At 39.5% G+C, this 17,236-nt stretch overlaps 1 long non-coding RNA gene across 1 annotated transcript in view; it reads right to left on the bottom strand.

Moving 5' to 3' along the window:
• Window positions 1–17,236, bottom strand: part of LOC309622568 — a 54,567-nt gene extending 37,331 nt beyond the window's left edge. Inside the window, exon 1 of the long non-coding RNA XR_014240984.1 lies at window positions 1–17,236. This exon is cut by the window's left edge and continues 11,258 nt beyond it. This is a non-coding gene — a long non-coding RNA (uncharacterized lncRNA).

Raw genomic sequence — 17,236 nt, 5'->3', positions numbered from 1 at the left:
TAGCTGACAACTGACTCAGTAGTGTAAAAGGAAGAGGAACAAAGAGGAGACTACACTTCCAGGCATTGCCAGGAATATCACTGTGACATTGGGAAAGTCATCTCACAATCTACTGGGGCCTGAGTTTCCTCTTCCACTAAATGAGAGTTAAGCAAAAAGGCCTTGAAAGCTGCTTCAGGCTCAATGTTATATGATCTTCACAAAGCAGTTTATTTCATGTAATTAGAATCAAAGATTTCAAAATCGAATTATATCTTAAGAGTCAGTTAGTTTTACTCCTTCATTCTGCAAAGAGGAAACTGAGGTCTTATGAAACTTCTAGAGCCACAAGAACTAAGGGTAGTAGAATCAGAACTAGAATCCAGAACCACAGACTTTCATGCTGTCAAGTGTGTCTTCTGTATTAACTCAGGCTGCCATAACAAAATACCACAGACTGGGTGGCTTAAACCACAGAAATGTATTTTCTCATAGATCTGGAAGCTACAAGTTTGAAATCAGGGTGTCAGCATGGCTGGATTCTAATGAGAGTTTGTTTCCTGGATTGCAGCCTTCTCACTGCGTACTCACATGGCCTCTCCTCAGTGCATATGCATGGAGAAAATCTTTTTCTTTTCCTCTTCTTATAAGGCCACCAATTCTATCATATTAGGACCCCCCACACACACCCCGCTTTGTGACCTCATTTAACCTTAATTACTTCCGAAAAGCCGTTTCTCCAAATACAGTCACACTGGGGGTTAGAGCTTCAACATACGAATTTAGGGAAACACAATTCAGTCCATAGGAACTTCTTTCAAAAAATGATTGCCACAACTTTTCCACATCCCTCCTCCTTGCCAATAAAACACAACTCTTGTATCCATACTTCAACATTTCAATATGAAGGAAATAATACTTGGATATAAAAAAAGGAAAATATCCTACAGCTTGATATTGTTTCTCATTTCTCAGTAATGACTTGTTTGAGACTAACTGCATAAAGATTTGCTTGCGATACATTCCTTACTCTCTCCACATCAAAGTGTAAATTCATAAACACAAATGTAATGATGCTAAGTTATTCTGTGATAACCTTCACAAGACAATAGCCCTGGGACTTCCCTGGTGGCGCAGGGGTTAAGAATCCGCCTACCAATGCAGGGGACACGGGTTCAAGCCCTTGTCCGGGAAGATATCTCACATGCCTCTAAGCAGCTAAGCCCGTGCACCACAACTACCGAGCCTGCGCTCTAGAGCCCGCAAGCCACAACTACTGAAACCCGCGCACCTAGAGCTCGTGCTCCGCAACAAGAGAAGCCACTGCAGTGAGAAGCCTGCACACCACAACGAAGAGTAACCCCCGCTCGCCGCAACTAGAGAAAGCCGGCGTGCAGCCATGAAGACCCAACACAGCCAAAAATAAATAAATAGAATAAATAAATAAATAAATAAATAAATAAATAAATAAATAAAAATTCCGTTTACATCGTTTTAAAAAAACAACAACAACAATAGCCCACACCTTCCTTTTAAACTGATAGAAGCAAACAGTACATTCAATGTCTGGGTAAGGTAAGGGTTATATTTTCAGTTTGGGGTTAAGGAAAAGAGCTTGTTTGCTAAAGGCAAAAAAAAAAAGCATATGCAGTAAGTGAAATTCAGAAATAAGTAGCTGAGAATGGGAAACTCAGTTCTGGAGGAAACTGCTACTTAAATTATAACATGTCTAGAAATGGAAAAAGACACATGAAACCCATGAAGTTGCAGACGGTGTAACTTATTTAGTTAAAAGAAAACATAAAAACATATATAAGAGAAAAGGGTATGCACTATAAATCAAGTAGAAAATACTTTAGGAGAGGTTTTAGAGACAAAGGGCCAAAGACAGGAGATTTATTTGATTCACAGATCTCACAGGTCATGTGAAAGGAGATAGTGTAGCAATCCAATAAAACCTCCTTCCCTCAGCCTCTCTACCCTCAACTTCCCTTGGCGGAGTCAGTCAGCTCCTCCTTGGCTCCCAGAGCATCCAGGATAAATACCTTTATTGTAACACTTATACTATTGTCTCGCAGTGTTTTTCCAAGTGTGATTCTCAAACCATCTGTATCAGACTCACCTCCACCATTCCCCAGACAACCCACTCCTACACACTTATTAAAAATGCAGATTCTTTGGCAGGTCTACAGAAAAAAATCTCCCTTATCTAGGCTTTCAATTGATTATTCTGAACACTACATTTGGAGAGTTGCTGCTATATATTAACTACTAGCCTGTCTCTGACCAAACTTTGAGTGCCTCTGATGACAGGTACTGTGATTTATCCACCTCTTTATCACCAGTGACAAGCTCGAGTAGGTTCTTGATAAATATGTGTTGACTGGGACCCTGAGGAGCACTTCTGAGTAAGCAGAAGGCAGGGAACTGGAATTTATGAAATGAATGACCTCAACTGAAGATCTATATGGCATTAAATTTTCAAAATCAAGATGAAATAAGAAATTACTTTGAGTTTAGATTCAGAATTGACTCAGTATTTCACAAACTGTTTCTGAAACATTTACTAATCTTACTCTGTGGAAAACCAGACTTAATTGAGACTCCAAAGAGTTTGGTCACTTGAGTGCAGTGACTCAGGAAAGATGCAGCACTGGTACTTAAGGATGCCACCAGGAGCAGCCGGGGAGATGGCCACTGAAGAAGCTAGGAAGTTCCTCACTTCCTGAGAAGGATTTGCAGCTGAAATTGAGGTTGAGATGAAAACCACATGAGAGGCAAGGTGTTAAAATGAAGCCTCTAGGATTCACACAGGAAGCCACACACCAGAGGATGACCCCACCGCTGAGTTGATTTCTACCCTGCAACCGTATTTGAGAAAGAAGAGATTAGGATTGGAGGTTATTTTTCCAGAAAGAAGAACACTGGATTGCTAGTTAGTCCATGGAAAACTAAAATGTGAATAGTGAGATCTTGATTTAAAGCTATGAAATCTTGCCTACTACCTGAATATGTAAGATCTAGGGAACAGGGTTAGACTTGGCACCTTCTGTCTTGCCATAAAAGAACATTCAGGCTTGCAGTAGCAGAATATGTTGCCTTCCCAAGAAGACAAGTTATAAAATATAAGATAAATACTAGGCCATGTCCAGCTTTCATGGTCATGTTGGTGTGTGGGTCAATCTAATTATGATTTTAACATTATTAAAAAGAACAATATTTCATATTAGGTTTTGGGGGAAAACACGTTTAATCTCATTTTTTGTTGTTACTTTGTTGTAAGTTGTACAGGTAGATGATGTTTAGCCCTTTACAAAAGAGACAGTATTATCTTCAGATACACTCTGTGATGAGGTTTAAAACCAAAGCAGAGGGGCTTCCCTGGTGGTGCAGTGGTTGAGAATCCGCCTGCCAATGCAGGGGACACGGGTTCGAGCCCTGGTCTGGGAAGATCCCACATGCCGCGGAGCAACTGGGCCCGTGAGCCACAATTACTGAGCCTGTGCGTCTGGAGCCTGTGCTCTGTAACAAGAGAGGCCGCGATAGTGAGAGGCCCGCGCACCGCGATGAAGAGTGGCCCCCGCTTGCCGCAACTAGAGAAAGCCCTCGCACAGAAACGAAGACCCAACACAGCCAAAAATAAATAAATAAATAAATAAATAAATAAATAAATAAATAAATAAATAAATAAATAAAACAAAACAAAAAAACCAAAGCAGAAGGCAGCTGAAGGCTGATGAGCAGTTCAGAGAGACGCTTCTTACACCTAATTAGCTAAGAGCCCCTGGAGAAAACTACCAAACCTTGCCTTCTGATGGCCTGGCATTGCTTTCCATGTCTCTATTCTGATCCTGCTCACAATTCCATAATAGTTATTCCAAACCATCTTCATAAGTACTGACCCACCACTCTCCCTATCAATGCCAGTAACTAGAGCTTCTTCACCTTCCTGCTTGCCCTCGTCCCCTACCCAGAAAAGGAATTTATCCACACCCACCATCGCCTCCTTTCCCTCATCTCAGTGGAAGGACAGGGAGGTCTCCCTACCTGCACCCTGGTCTAGACTCTCCGCCTGGCCTCTGGGTTCCTTCCCCTCACAGCCAGTCAGGCACTTGGCCTCAATTATTACCAATTCCTCTTCTGTTTGTTTAATCTATTTCCAAGGATTTTCCCCTTTAGATATAATGAGTCGTGATATTATCTGTTTGTAAATTATCTCAACCCATCATAGCCAGACTTCTTTAAAGAACAATCTACACTTGCTGAATCCAAATTCTAACCTCCTTAACTCTTTATTGTGCTATAATCCAGCTTCTGAATCCACCTCTTCACTGGAACTGCTCTCACCATGGTTTCTAATCATTTAGAACCACCATACCCAGTAGTTTACTCCTTAGCCTTGACCTCAGGCAATCACTTGACATTGTTAGCCATTCCTTCCTCGTGATTTGCTCTTTCCTCTCAGATCTGTGTATTCTCATTCTCTCTCTCTCTCTCTCCCCCTCCCCACCCCTTCTCCCCTCTCCTCTCTCCTTTACCTCTTCCCTCCCCCCATGCTCTCTCTTTCTCCTGCATTTTCCTCCTACCTATCTGTATATGCCTTCCAAGTCTCCTGGGAAAATTCAACTTCTCTGTCCCTTCGAATGTTCCTCAGAATTCTAATCTTGGTCGTCTTTTCTTATACTCTACCCACCCTCCCAGGATCTTATCTACGTGACCATCTGGCTATATTCCTCCCCTCCAGCACAGAACTTTCCTCTGAGTTCCAAAACCATTATGTCCAGCTGTCAGCGACACCTCAGATTCAGTATTTCCAAACCTAAAATAATCCTCTCTGCCTGTGCCCCCTTACCCCAAATCCACTCTTTTCCCCAGATTCTCTACCTTGCTTATGGGAACAATCATTGCCCTTGTCACACAATGAATCAGGAAGTTCTTTGTTTGTGTGCTTGGTTTTCAAAACTACTTTATTCCCCTCGGGAATTCCCTGCTGGTCCAGTGGGTAAGACTCCGTGCTCCCAATGCAGAGGGCCTGGGTTCAATCACTGGTTGGGGAACTAGGTCCTGCATGTGTGCCTCAACTGAGTCCGCGTGCCGCAACTAAAAAAGATCCTGCTGCAACGAAGATCCTGCGTGCCACAATTAAGACCCAGGGCAGCCTAAATAAATAAATATTTTTAAAAATATACTTTATTCCCCTCATTTCACACACAGTACCCAAAGTCAATTACACTAGTTTCTAAGTGGAATAACATATTCTGGGGTAAACAATATTTTATAATGTTATCTATTGATATCTAGAGCAATGCATGATTTTTCTGGCTATTTGCCTGCCACTGTACTAGATATTGGGGTGCGGGGGAATACATGGCTCACACATACACACACAAAAAACAGACTGAAGTAAAATATCCATTAGCTTATTAATATGGCCATAGTGTAGAAATGCTATATATTATAGAAGTAGTGTATGTGATGGGGCTTTCAGTTATTGGGTATGGTCTTGGCAACTTGAATTATATTGCATTTTTCTTACATAGTAAAGCATATTATAACTTCTCTACACTGTATAAAGTAACTTAGGAGAAACATTTTTCCCCCTATATTTTATTCTGAAAATTATGTCTTCTGGAAAAAATTGAAAGAACTATACTGTGAATATGTACAAACCCAGATTCTACTCCACCTGTGCTATAGTTGCTTTATCACATATCAATCCATCTAGCCTTCCATCAGTCCATCTTATTTCAAAGTAGCTTACAGACATCAGACACTTCACCCCTAAACACTTGAGCATGCCTATTATTAAGAACTTAAGTAACTTTGAGGAACTTCATATACTGAAATGCACAAATCTTCAGTGTATCACTCAAAGAGCTATTCATTCCTGACTCTTCCTTTTTCCTCCCCACTCCTCTCCTATTCAGTCACCTTTTTTGCTCAACTTCCTCCCCTCTCTTCCAGCCCCACAGCTTTAGTTCACACCTTTGTTATTTCTCACCTGAATTACTGGAAAGTTATCCAGTTTCATCCATTTTAATCCATTCCCACAACTCTGTCAAGGTGATTTTTCTAAACCACAAACTTGAGGTCATTTCTGTTCAAATTCCTTCTCTGGTTCTACCCCAAACATTTAAGGGAGGCTTAATTTTTGGGGCATGGTGCACAAGGATCTGACCCTGTCTATATCTCTGGCCTCATTTCTTGCCACTTTCCCACCTTCTCTAACTTCTTCTCAACCCCTTCTCACACAAACACGAGTCACCAAAGATGTAAAATTCCTTGCAGCATTTCATGTGCCTGCATGTTCCTCACCTTCTTGGATGTCGTTCCTCAGTCTGCAATGCCCTGCTCTCCATTCTTCATCGAGCTCCCCTCTACCCGCTCTTCCTGACTCGGTTCAGACTTGGCCTCCTCTGGTAAGCCTTGCATGCCACCCTCTACCCCACTGCAGATGCGGCTGGATGCTGCTCCAGGAGTTCCTAAACATCATATACAACACACATCTGTCTTCAAATTTTTGTCTTTGCTTGTCAGTCATCTTAAGCAATCTGCAGCTCCTTGAGGGCAGAGAGCAAATCCTGCTTCTCATCCCTTTCATTCCAGATACATGAATGTTCAATAAATGTTCATGGAAGGAAAGCAGACAGGAGGAATGCAGGGGTATTTATGAGATGTCTGAAAGTATTTAACATTCAAGGTAAATGGCTGGATAGTGTTAATTCAAGAAAACATTTAATATAAATTTAAAACCAAAGGGACCATTTTAGCCTATGTAGGCACTTGCCTGTGGCCTCTGGAAAACCATAAATAAGATCACAAACCACTTTTTAATTTTTCTTATTTTTAGTTGTGGTAAGCATAAAATAAAATTTACCATCTTAACCATTTTTAAATGTACAGTTCAGTAGTGTTAATCATATTCACGTTGTTGTGCATACCCCACTTTTAATTATATAAATACAAGGTTATAATTTCCTTTTGTAAAAAGGACAAATAAAGGCATTAAGGAGGCTAGATTCTTGGCTAAAGTACATGTAGCAGCTACGCAGGGGCTGCCCTAAGGATGTACCACTAATTACCTGGCAGCAGCTTCTAGAGCTGAAGGCAAAACTACCAAATCACAGTAATCTCAGAGAGTGTTTTCTTCCAAAGGACAAGTGCATCAGACTACATTTCTGGTGTTAAAAATCCAGTGGGCTTTACACTTGACAGCAATAGCCAGTATACTTTAGGCCTGTTCCTGATTATCCAACTTACTATATACCTGGTGATTTTAGAGAAGCACAAGAGATCCAAACTATACCATTAATTAAACAGCACATCATCCCACATCTTACCCAAGAAAATGAATCTTCATCTAGTCTTAAATTTCTCTGGACTGGATTATTTGTCAATCCTCCACAGCAGATAAAAGATAAGAAATTTGAAATATATTGACAGTATCTAAATTCAGGCAGTTGATAGATTTGTTGCACCAATTCTAACATAGTCATTTCACAGCACAGAGCAGGTCAATACCCACCTAGAAGCCAGGGCAGATTGTATTACCCAATAACACAAAGCTTTGAGCCATATGAAGGACTTAGAAAAGAAGTCAAAATGAACCAGTCCACAGGTATTTATTGAGGCTCTAATATGGACCATCAGTGTGTTAAATACCACAGCATTAAAATTAGCATACTTGGCTTGCAGTTTTATTTCAGAAATAAAACTTTTAAACTATAAAAAATCTGATCATAAGTAATAGAAACCAGGGGGTAAAAATGATCATATTTGCTTCTTGAAAAATTGGAGGGAGTATAAACTGAAAGAAAAAACCACAATTGACTACAAAGGCAAAGTCATAGAAAGAAAGAAACTGAAAGATTTAGGATGGTTATTCAGAATTGGTTGATGATGATTTTCACAATTAATTGCTGTTTTTCTTTATCTGGGATATAGAAAGATAAATGGATATTTCACTGAACCCAAAGGGCAGAAAATACACCTGATCCACGCCGGGAAAGGAAACAAGGAATAGGGAGTTAGGAACTGTGGTTACATTCACCATTGCCCTGGAAGTGAGATACTCCCATTCCTCTTCTCTTGGTTTGCCTCCTTTTTTCTTCTCCTTCTTAGCAGACAGGCTTTCTCTGCCTTGGGATGCACATGACCCAAATATGTCACCCTTGAAAACCCTGTTTTTCTATCCCCTGACATCCAATAGGTATGAACTAAAGCCTCTGAGACCCAATTCCAAATTTTTAAGTGGAGAAACTAATGAGAATAGCTTAGGTCAAGTATCCCAGATGTCTGTTACCTTTGACTTTTCCAAAAGACTCTAATTTCTAGGTCTCCAGATATGATGCCATATTTTGATGTTCTACCCATAGGGCTGCAAAAGTGCTTCAGTACCTATGCAGCATTTTGATTCATCCAGTAACCAAGTGAAGTTATAGAAATATGAAGTGAGAACATTCAGTGCCAAATTCTTAAATTACCAGATCAATATTGTTGGTTTTCATCCCACCCAACAAAAAGCACATGTACTTCTTTTTTAAGTGAAGAGTTTCAAGCACATCCTTAGGATATTCAATTTCTACTCTGCTTTTTCTTTCCGCAGGAGGTAAACTCATCTATACTTACTGGAAAAATCAGTCTGTGCAACTGTTCTCATCATCAATGTGGGAGTCTTTATCTGGAAAGCTAAGCATTTATTTACTTCTAAGACTGTGGCAACACGCAGACAGAGAGCATAAACCACCATTTCTCACCACAGATACTTTGTTTTAGAGAATAGCAGCTGCACTTGGTAACAAATGCCGGAAGGCACTGAAGTACTGATTACTAACTGTTTAAGGGCAATGCCATCTCCAGAATGGAATAAAGCTTACAATCAAGAAAAAGTTAATTCTGTTGCAGGAGTTAAGTATTTCCACACTCTCTCTAGCAAGCCTTTATAATCTGTATTAATCACAAGTTTCTTTGGGGATTCTAGTCTAGGAATAAGCTTAAACCATTAATTAAGTCACTGTATATGTGGTGCTGGAGTTGTTCACTCCTTGTTTATAATACATACTTGTCTACTAGTCTGAATGTGGAAAATGGGATGCAGATGCCCCAGCTGCCTGCCTCTGCAGAACCCAGACTGTGGGGTGCTGCTTTGTTATGGGCGAATTGTGTCCCCTCAAAATTTCTAAATTGAAGTCCTGACCCCCAGTACCTCCGAGTGTGACAGTATTTGAAGATAGGGCCTTTAAAGAGGTGATTAAGTTAAAATGAGATCACTAGGATTGGCCCTAATCCAACCTGACTGGTATCCTTATAAGAAGAGGAAATTTGAACACACAAATGGAAGTTAGAGCTCCAGGGATGTTTGAGCACAGAGAAAAGGTCATGTCAGGACACACTAAGAAGTTGGCCATCTGCAAGCTAAGGAGAGACGCCTCAGAAGCAACCAAACTGCAAACACCTTGATCTTGGACTTCCAGTCTTCAGACTGCAAAAAAAATTAACCTCTACAGGTTAAGCTACCCAGTCTGTGGTAGTTTGTTATGGCAGCCCTAGGAAACTAATTTGGTCCTCCTTGAGAGATGTTAATATCAGAAGATCCCCTAATCCTTTTCTTCAGGGTGACCCATTCAGGTTTACCTGTATGTGACCCCAATTTAGTCTGTTTCTTATACAGATATGGAGAGAAACTGTAAGAGATGTCCGCACATCACAGAGGTCTCATTCCCTCAGGGCAACAACTGACTGGGACAGGCAGAAGCTGCCTCCTGTGTATGAGGTTCACTCCCCGGTTTCACACAGCCCCCCATATTCCCTATTGCTGTATACCTAAGTGCTCCACCCATTTATGGTATCTGTCTGGCCTCTGCAAGCATTTGAGCCCCTGAGATGGTCTGCTCAGAACCAGGCTACTGAAGTCACAGTGCTTCTATCACTGGTGCAGAGACATTGACGAAGCATCCCGGGGAAAGTTGGCAGCAGCAGGCCCATTAAGAACATTACCTCTAAAGCCAGTTGACATTGATTTTTTGGGGATACACCTCTGAGGACAAAACACAGTTATAGAATCAAAGAAGCAATAATTCTTCTCTGGCTATTGCAATTACTGAAGCAGAGTCACCTTGCATACATACCAGATAACAAAAAGTAGGGCTATCCTCCCCATTTCCACTTGCTTGTATAAAAAAATAATCTAAGGAAGGAAGATTATTATGTGTCCAAAGGGGGATATTGTGGTTTAGTATGAATTAGGGGTTTGAGTTTTGCAGGGCTTTTTAGTCAATGGTTGAAAAGTTTAATTTTGTCTCCAATGAGGTTCGTTAAAAGGTTGTTCTTTGAAAGTTTGTGACGCCACCCAGCACCACATCAGTTAGTCCTAGGCTAATGTATAGAAGTTGCAAATAATCCAAGAGGTGCCTCCAGGGATATTCTGTTAGCCCTGGAACCCAGACTACTCCCATGGTCAAGGAGAATCCCCACAGGGAAAAAGTCAAGATTGTCCTAGGAATGTCAGAGCCACACAAATCTCAATAGTAGTGGAGACAGCTCTCTTGTTCTCTGTCTCTCCCTAACTCTCTCTTTTCTCCCTCTCACTTTCTCTCCCTCTTACTCCATTCTCATTCATTCACTGTCTCCTCCTAAAGCAGACTAAAATGATTTTCAATTGGCGGATGAGGGTGGAAAGCTCCCTAACAATCAGAGTTCAAGGGCGGGCTTTTGAAGGAGGCTCAGGACTTCCTCAGCACTTGGTATAGAATCTCACTGGCACAGGCACTGTTCAGCAATAAAGACTTGAACAAAGAGCCAGCATCTCAGCATTGAACTCTGCTTCCCCGTAAACTAAGGATGCCAAAGTTTCATTTGTTCAAATGGCCAAATATTAATTCAGTGGCCTGCCTGGCCAAAGGCTAAACCCATCCTTCCCACCAAACATACACACAACAACAACAACAACAACTCCCACACAGGCACACTAATCACCATTCTCACACGCAACAACAAGCATACACACTATCAACAACCACACACGCACATGTCATCAACCACTACGCATACACACACATAGCGACAACAAACACCACCCACACACAACACTACCCCCACACACACACTTTACAATAGACACATTACAAAAATGCAGCTCTTACAAACAAGTTGAAAGGAATGTGAAGAAAAAGAAAATCAACAAAATCATCTCTATTCTCTATGATTCTCTTTGTTTCAGAATCTCCACCTCTGATTTTCACTAACTCAGATTTTAACATTGACTTTTGTAGAGAAATGTTTAGTACATTTGATAGCAACCTTTTCTTCTATCTTTTCCCTATTTGTTTGGTCTGGTGTCTCCTAAGTATTAGTCAGTTTAGGAAAGAGGGTCTGTTGTAGTATTCTTTGCTCAGTGTGTACTCAAGGCACAGCTGCATTTTATAAGTACCAGCCCACATTCTCTCATCATGTCTGCCTTTGTGCCCAAAAGTAACGAAAGCTTCTTTACCAAGGGAACAATTCAGTGTAAGGTAATCAGGCCGCTTTGGAAGGGCATGTATTATGCGAATTATGGGGAGTGAGGGAGATGTTCAGTTTTTTCAGAAATAAAAATTGGACACATTGCCCTCATCTAATTTGGAAAGAGATTACCCAAAAGAAGTCAACTCATGATTATACTAAACCTAATGTACAAGCAGATGACCTTGAACCCTTTTTTTCCCTTCTGCTGCCTACTCTTTCTGTTTCACTGCTCATAATCTTGCTCATCAATGTGTAGAGAGAAAGGTCATAGTGATATATGTCAATCCTTTTTGTTTTACCTTTGTAACTTTGCAAAAATTTGGAAGAGGAATAAGCCAAAACATATGTGAGACCTAAGGATCACCTGAGAATTTTAATTAACTCTGTGCTCTTTGCCACCAATTTGTACAGTTAATTTAGAGTTGGTTATATAAACCTTTGCATGAGATAAATGTGTGTTTATTTCTCCGTCCTTGGGTCAGTACAAGAAATGCTCCAACAAGCAACTTGGCAAATGAAAGTGATCAACAAGAGCCACTACAAAGGGCTTGTTAACCCAAACATGATCTGTACCATATACTTATGCCAAGTTCTAGGTCATCCTACACCAAAATTCTCAAAACTCAATGTCTCTGGTAAGATTTGACATAAAAGAGAATTGTATTTGAATTGGATGTATGACTCTGTGATGCCATAATTTCACAGAAATCTGTTGTCATCTCTGGCCACTGATAAACTCTATTTGACTTTAAAGAAAGTCACCTAAATTTTATGAACTTCAGTAAAAGCGTCTACAATAGATTCATTGCCCAACTTCAGAGTGACATGATTGTGAGTTGTACTTATGGGCTTTTCAAACTGTTCAAGGAGAATATTAAAATTCTATTGTTTGAGAGTGATTAATGATTAATTAATGACTGATGCAATCAGTACAATTTATTAATGATTAATACAATATTACACATTGTACATAGTGAAAATAGATAGGCGGAAAGGGTATTAATGTTAATAAAGGATACTGTGCATTTATGCAATTAGACATTTTGTTGTTGGGTGCATAATCAGTTGGGCTGTACTGCATAGAATGTATTGACTGCCAATTAACTTCAATGATACTTATTCCATTGTTCAAATATAAAGCATTTAAATTAATCACTGCAGAATTTTCTGAGGCTGTGTTCTTTGTTTCAATCAATATTTGCCTTCTCTATACTGCAATACTTTGGAAATTATCTCAAGCTTGACCAAGAATATTGATCCTAATTCACCTACTGTTAAAAAAAAATAGTTATCATTTCCTTAATTTTGTAAGGCCACTACGTTGTCACTCATTTATGAGTAATTGTTTTTGCTTGTGGTGTAACGACTTCATTCTAAACAGCATGGGAAAAACAGCTAATTTTTTTTGCTGTCTTCAGAGATCATCAGAGTCAAAATGCATAATGGCTGGAAAGTTCAGGGTTTAGAGATATGTGGAAGGTAACTTACTATTCCGTGCTTTTTCTAAGAATATGTTCCGATTCTGATGATTCTAGCTAAAAATTTGGTCAGGAAAGTTTGACAACTTTAAATGAATAGATTTACTTCACGCACTAGGTCAATGTCTGAAGTCATATTTTTACCCACTCACAATAATGATTAAATGTGTATTAGCAGCCAATGGTTAGATTTATTGAGAATTATGCTGATGAACCAGTGAACAGTTTTATGCAACTAAAAAAGTTGACATACATATTTTGCAGTATAGAATAACACTGGTAATACCTCATTAATGAGAAAGAATCATAAAATCAATAAACATTAGTTGAAATTTTCAAAGTTCCAGACACTATTCCAAGTGTTTTATATAAATTATCTCATTGAATCCTCAAACAACTCCATGTTGCAAAATTGAGGCATAAAAAGGTTGAGTAGCAAGTTCAAGGTCACACAGTTTTTTAGGGGCAGAGACTGTATCTCTGAAGTGAGAGACTGAAGTGACTGAACTGCTCTTACTTCAGATCGCCTATTTTAAACTAGTATGTTATATAGCCTCTAAACTGAATTATAAATCATATCTCTACATAGCCATGCCTGAAACTGTTTTGGATTAGCTCCAAAAGAACAAATTCTTATGATGCCATTAAACAGTTTTCTTTCCCTCCACTCTTTAACATTCAAAAAGCACAGATGATATGCAATCATCTTCTGAATTTCCTAACTCTTCTCACATCTAGAGATTTCTTTATTTTCCAATGTTAATCAGAAAACAATAGCATATACGAGAGTTCATAGGATCATGGTGCAAAAGAACCACATCATAGAAGCCAAAACAACTTGGGAATTAAAGTTAACTAATAATGTCTCAGCCAAGGAAATGAAAAGGAAAATGGAGTCAGGGAGTTTATAGTCTTATTTTTTTTCCCACTCAGATGACTCATGTCACCTCAACCTTATCTCAGACATATCTGTACACACTGTAATCTATTCATCATTCAATAGCACCACTAAACCTTTTTCAATGAAATACCAAGGACCTATAACAAACTTCTCTCTCAAAACCACTAAGCCACTCTTTGCCATTAATCTCAAATCTCTTACAGGGTCATTTCTCTCATAAATCCATTCAAAATTGATCATTGGAAAGCTATGGCTCAGCTATTCTTCACCCTGGACATTGGAGTTCAATAGCTACTTTCCCCAACTTCTAACCAACTTGTGCCTACCTACATATACACCCCTTAAGTGCCATATATCCTCAAATTTGTGATTGTTATAAATTATTTAAATTTTATATTAGATTTATATACAGTCCAATATCATTCAAAATTACCTTCTTGCATAATAGCTACTAAACCATATTACTATGAGAGTGGGGATCTTCAAATTTCTGCCAGTATAAAGAGTTCCTCATAATAAAAATATTTAACACCTTTAATTGAGAGGCACATAGGCTGATGAGCTAAATTTGTTGAATATTTCAAAATACACTTATTTGTTGGAAATTGGTTAACTATATCACAATATTGATTTTGTTTGTGAGTGTGAAATTAACAACACACACACTCACCCACGCCTTTTCTTTGCACTTGACTGCTCATTTTCAGTGTACAACAGTCTGTTTTGCAGAGTAGCTAACTGAATGGCAATGTGAGAGTTTTAATAATAACACCAAGTAAAAACACCATTGACAGGCATTGAATTTCTTTGCTACTCAGCTAGATAGTTTATTGCTACTAAATAAGAAAAATTATGTAGACATCAAGCGCCTCTGCCTCTAAACTTGATTTTATTTGCTCTACCCTTTAAAAATCTTAAACAGGCAGCATGTATCACTTATATGAAATATAATTTGGAAAGTGGCATGTTTCCTCTTAATGCAACTAATATTCTTTGAGTGTATGACAAGGCAATAAGAAGCTTATAGTCGTACAGGTTAAAAAAAACCTGATGATACCTGAAATACAGACTAGTAAGACAAGATGTCATATGAACAAAAGGAAATGTGAATCCTGGGGCCAGCAAGTGGGATCAGAAGAAGATGCCATCAGTATAGACATGTTGCAAGCATTAGGAAACCAGTTCAAAATGGATGAACAGATAAAGGGAACTTATTGATTCACAGGCCTCAAAGGCCCAGAGCCTGACCAGGCTTCCGGCATGATAGTTCATGATGGCATTGAGACTAGGTGCAATTCTCAACAATGCTCCCAGTTCCTCAGTTCTACTTACCAGTCCTCCGGATGACTTCCTTGTGTAAACAAAAATGGCTGCAGTAGTTTGAGGCTGTTCCCCCGCACACCAGACAAGAGCGTTTTTCCCAGCATCCCCAGGAAAAGTCCTAAATTCGTTCTGATTGGACAAGATCAGGTCACCTGTGAACCAGTTACTGCATCCGGGAAAAACAGTTTCCTGATTGGATTAGATCAAGCGTGATTTATACTCCCCAGCTGTGGTATCACCTCCCCACATCCACATGGCTCCATATGGCAGTCAGGGCTATTAGTTGGTGCAAAGGGGAGAAACTGCCAGGCAACCAATAGGTGACTACTGGGACTTGTTTTCCTCTTGGCTTATTTTGACTGTAAAATTAATTACATTCAGCTAAATTTATATGTCATTTCTCTGTTCTCATATACAATGTAAATCCAGTGTGATGCCCATCTAAGGGAGCCACTGATAACTAAAAGATGGTGACAGATTGGTCAAAAAAGGTCCTAAATCTTCATGTAATGATGGCCAGTATTTCAAAGTCAAATAAAACAAGTTTCATTCTCAGTTCTGCCACTGCATAACCCCAAAGTAGTCATAGCCCACTGTACACCTCAGTTTCTTCATTGGTAAACTGGATATAAATGCCTTACCTTAGAATACTGTTGCAGAAATTTAGGGTGACAAAGGGAATGTACCTGGCCAGTGGAGATGCTCAAAGAAGTTATTATTATTACAGTTATTGCTGTTATTATTCTCATCATCAAAATCCACACACATCATCATCCCAACCCTGAACAGACAATGGAAACAGAGTCATAGGTGGCCAGACTTTTACGGTAAGAAGACTGCCTTAGAAATCAAATAATCAGCAGAGGCCTGTAGTAGAAGTTGATTGCCTTTGGCATTTTCAGTATAGAACCAAGGTTCTCCCTTTTAAACCCCTCTTTGAAAGGGATTTCATGGTTTGACCATTAACTAGCTGTGCAATCTAAGGCAAATTATTTAACCTCTCTAAAAATTAGTTTCCTCATCTGAGAGTGGAGATACTTAAAATATCTACTTCACAGGGTTAACTGAATTAATGTATGTATAGGACACATTCCATAAAAAATACCAAGTATTTTGGCACTATCATTATAATTATTACAAAGATATCCCACTAGATATCCAGGGGAAACATTACTTTCCAAACTGAAAGTGAGTCCCTGATACTGTTTTGGGAACCTGTTGCTGCTTTAAGATTTTGCTCATCCTCGACTTGTTCCATTCTCATTGAGACATGGTTGAGAAAGAAGAGTCAGGAAAGTTGAGTTTTCACCTGCAATGTTTGGGAAACTGAGTATGTGAGCTGCACTGTCACTCATCTATTGTATCTTTGTGCCTCACCATGAAATAAACTTGCTCCAAGGTCTCTTCCTACTCATTAAGCAAAGGGTACAATAAAGAGCCAGTTTTATGAGAAAGCATGAAGGCAAGAACATCATGTTCTTTACAATGAAGTGAAGAATTCTATTCAAAAGGCAAATCCTTCATTCCAAAAATTTGAATGGGAAAATATTTAGCAAATTATTCTAGCTAGTTGAATTTAAAGAAATGAAAGAGTCCCATAAAATAATATGTTCTTGGACATTTATTTTATTTGTATCTGTTAAATTTTCATTCACTGTTAGCCACTGCCTCCAAGTTTTCAATTCTAAGATAGCTGATATAAAAATGAATGCATTTGGCTCACAGATATAGAGAACAAACTAGTGGTTATCAGTGGGGAGAGGGAAGGGGGAGGGGCATGAAGGGGTAGAGGAGTAAGAGGTACAAACTATAAATAAGGTATAAAATAAGCTCCAAGGAGGGACTTCCCTGGTGACGCAGTGGTTAAGAATCCGCCTGCCAATGCAGGGGACACGGGTTTGAGCCCTGCTCTGGGAAGATCCCACATGCCACGGAGCAACTAAGCCCGTGCGCCACAACTACTGAGCCTGTGCTCTAGAGCCTGCAAGCCACAACTATTGAGCCCGCATGCCACAACTACTGAAGCCCGCGCGCCTAGAGCCCATGCTCCGCA

The sequence above is a fragment of the Balaenoptera borealis genome (genome assembly GCF_965194805.1).
Source record: "Balaenoptera borealis genome assembly, chromosome: 2".
Classification (NCBI taxonomy): domain Eukaryota; kingdom Metazoa; phylum Chordata; class Mammalia; order Artiodactyla; family Balaenopteridae; genus Balaenoptera; species Balaenoptera borealis.
This window is presented reverse-complemented; position numbering and strand designations above follow the sequence as displayed.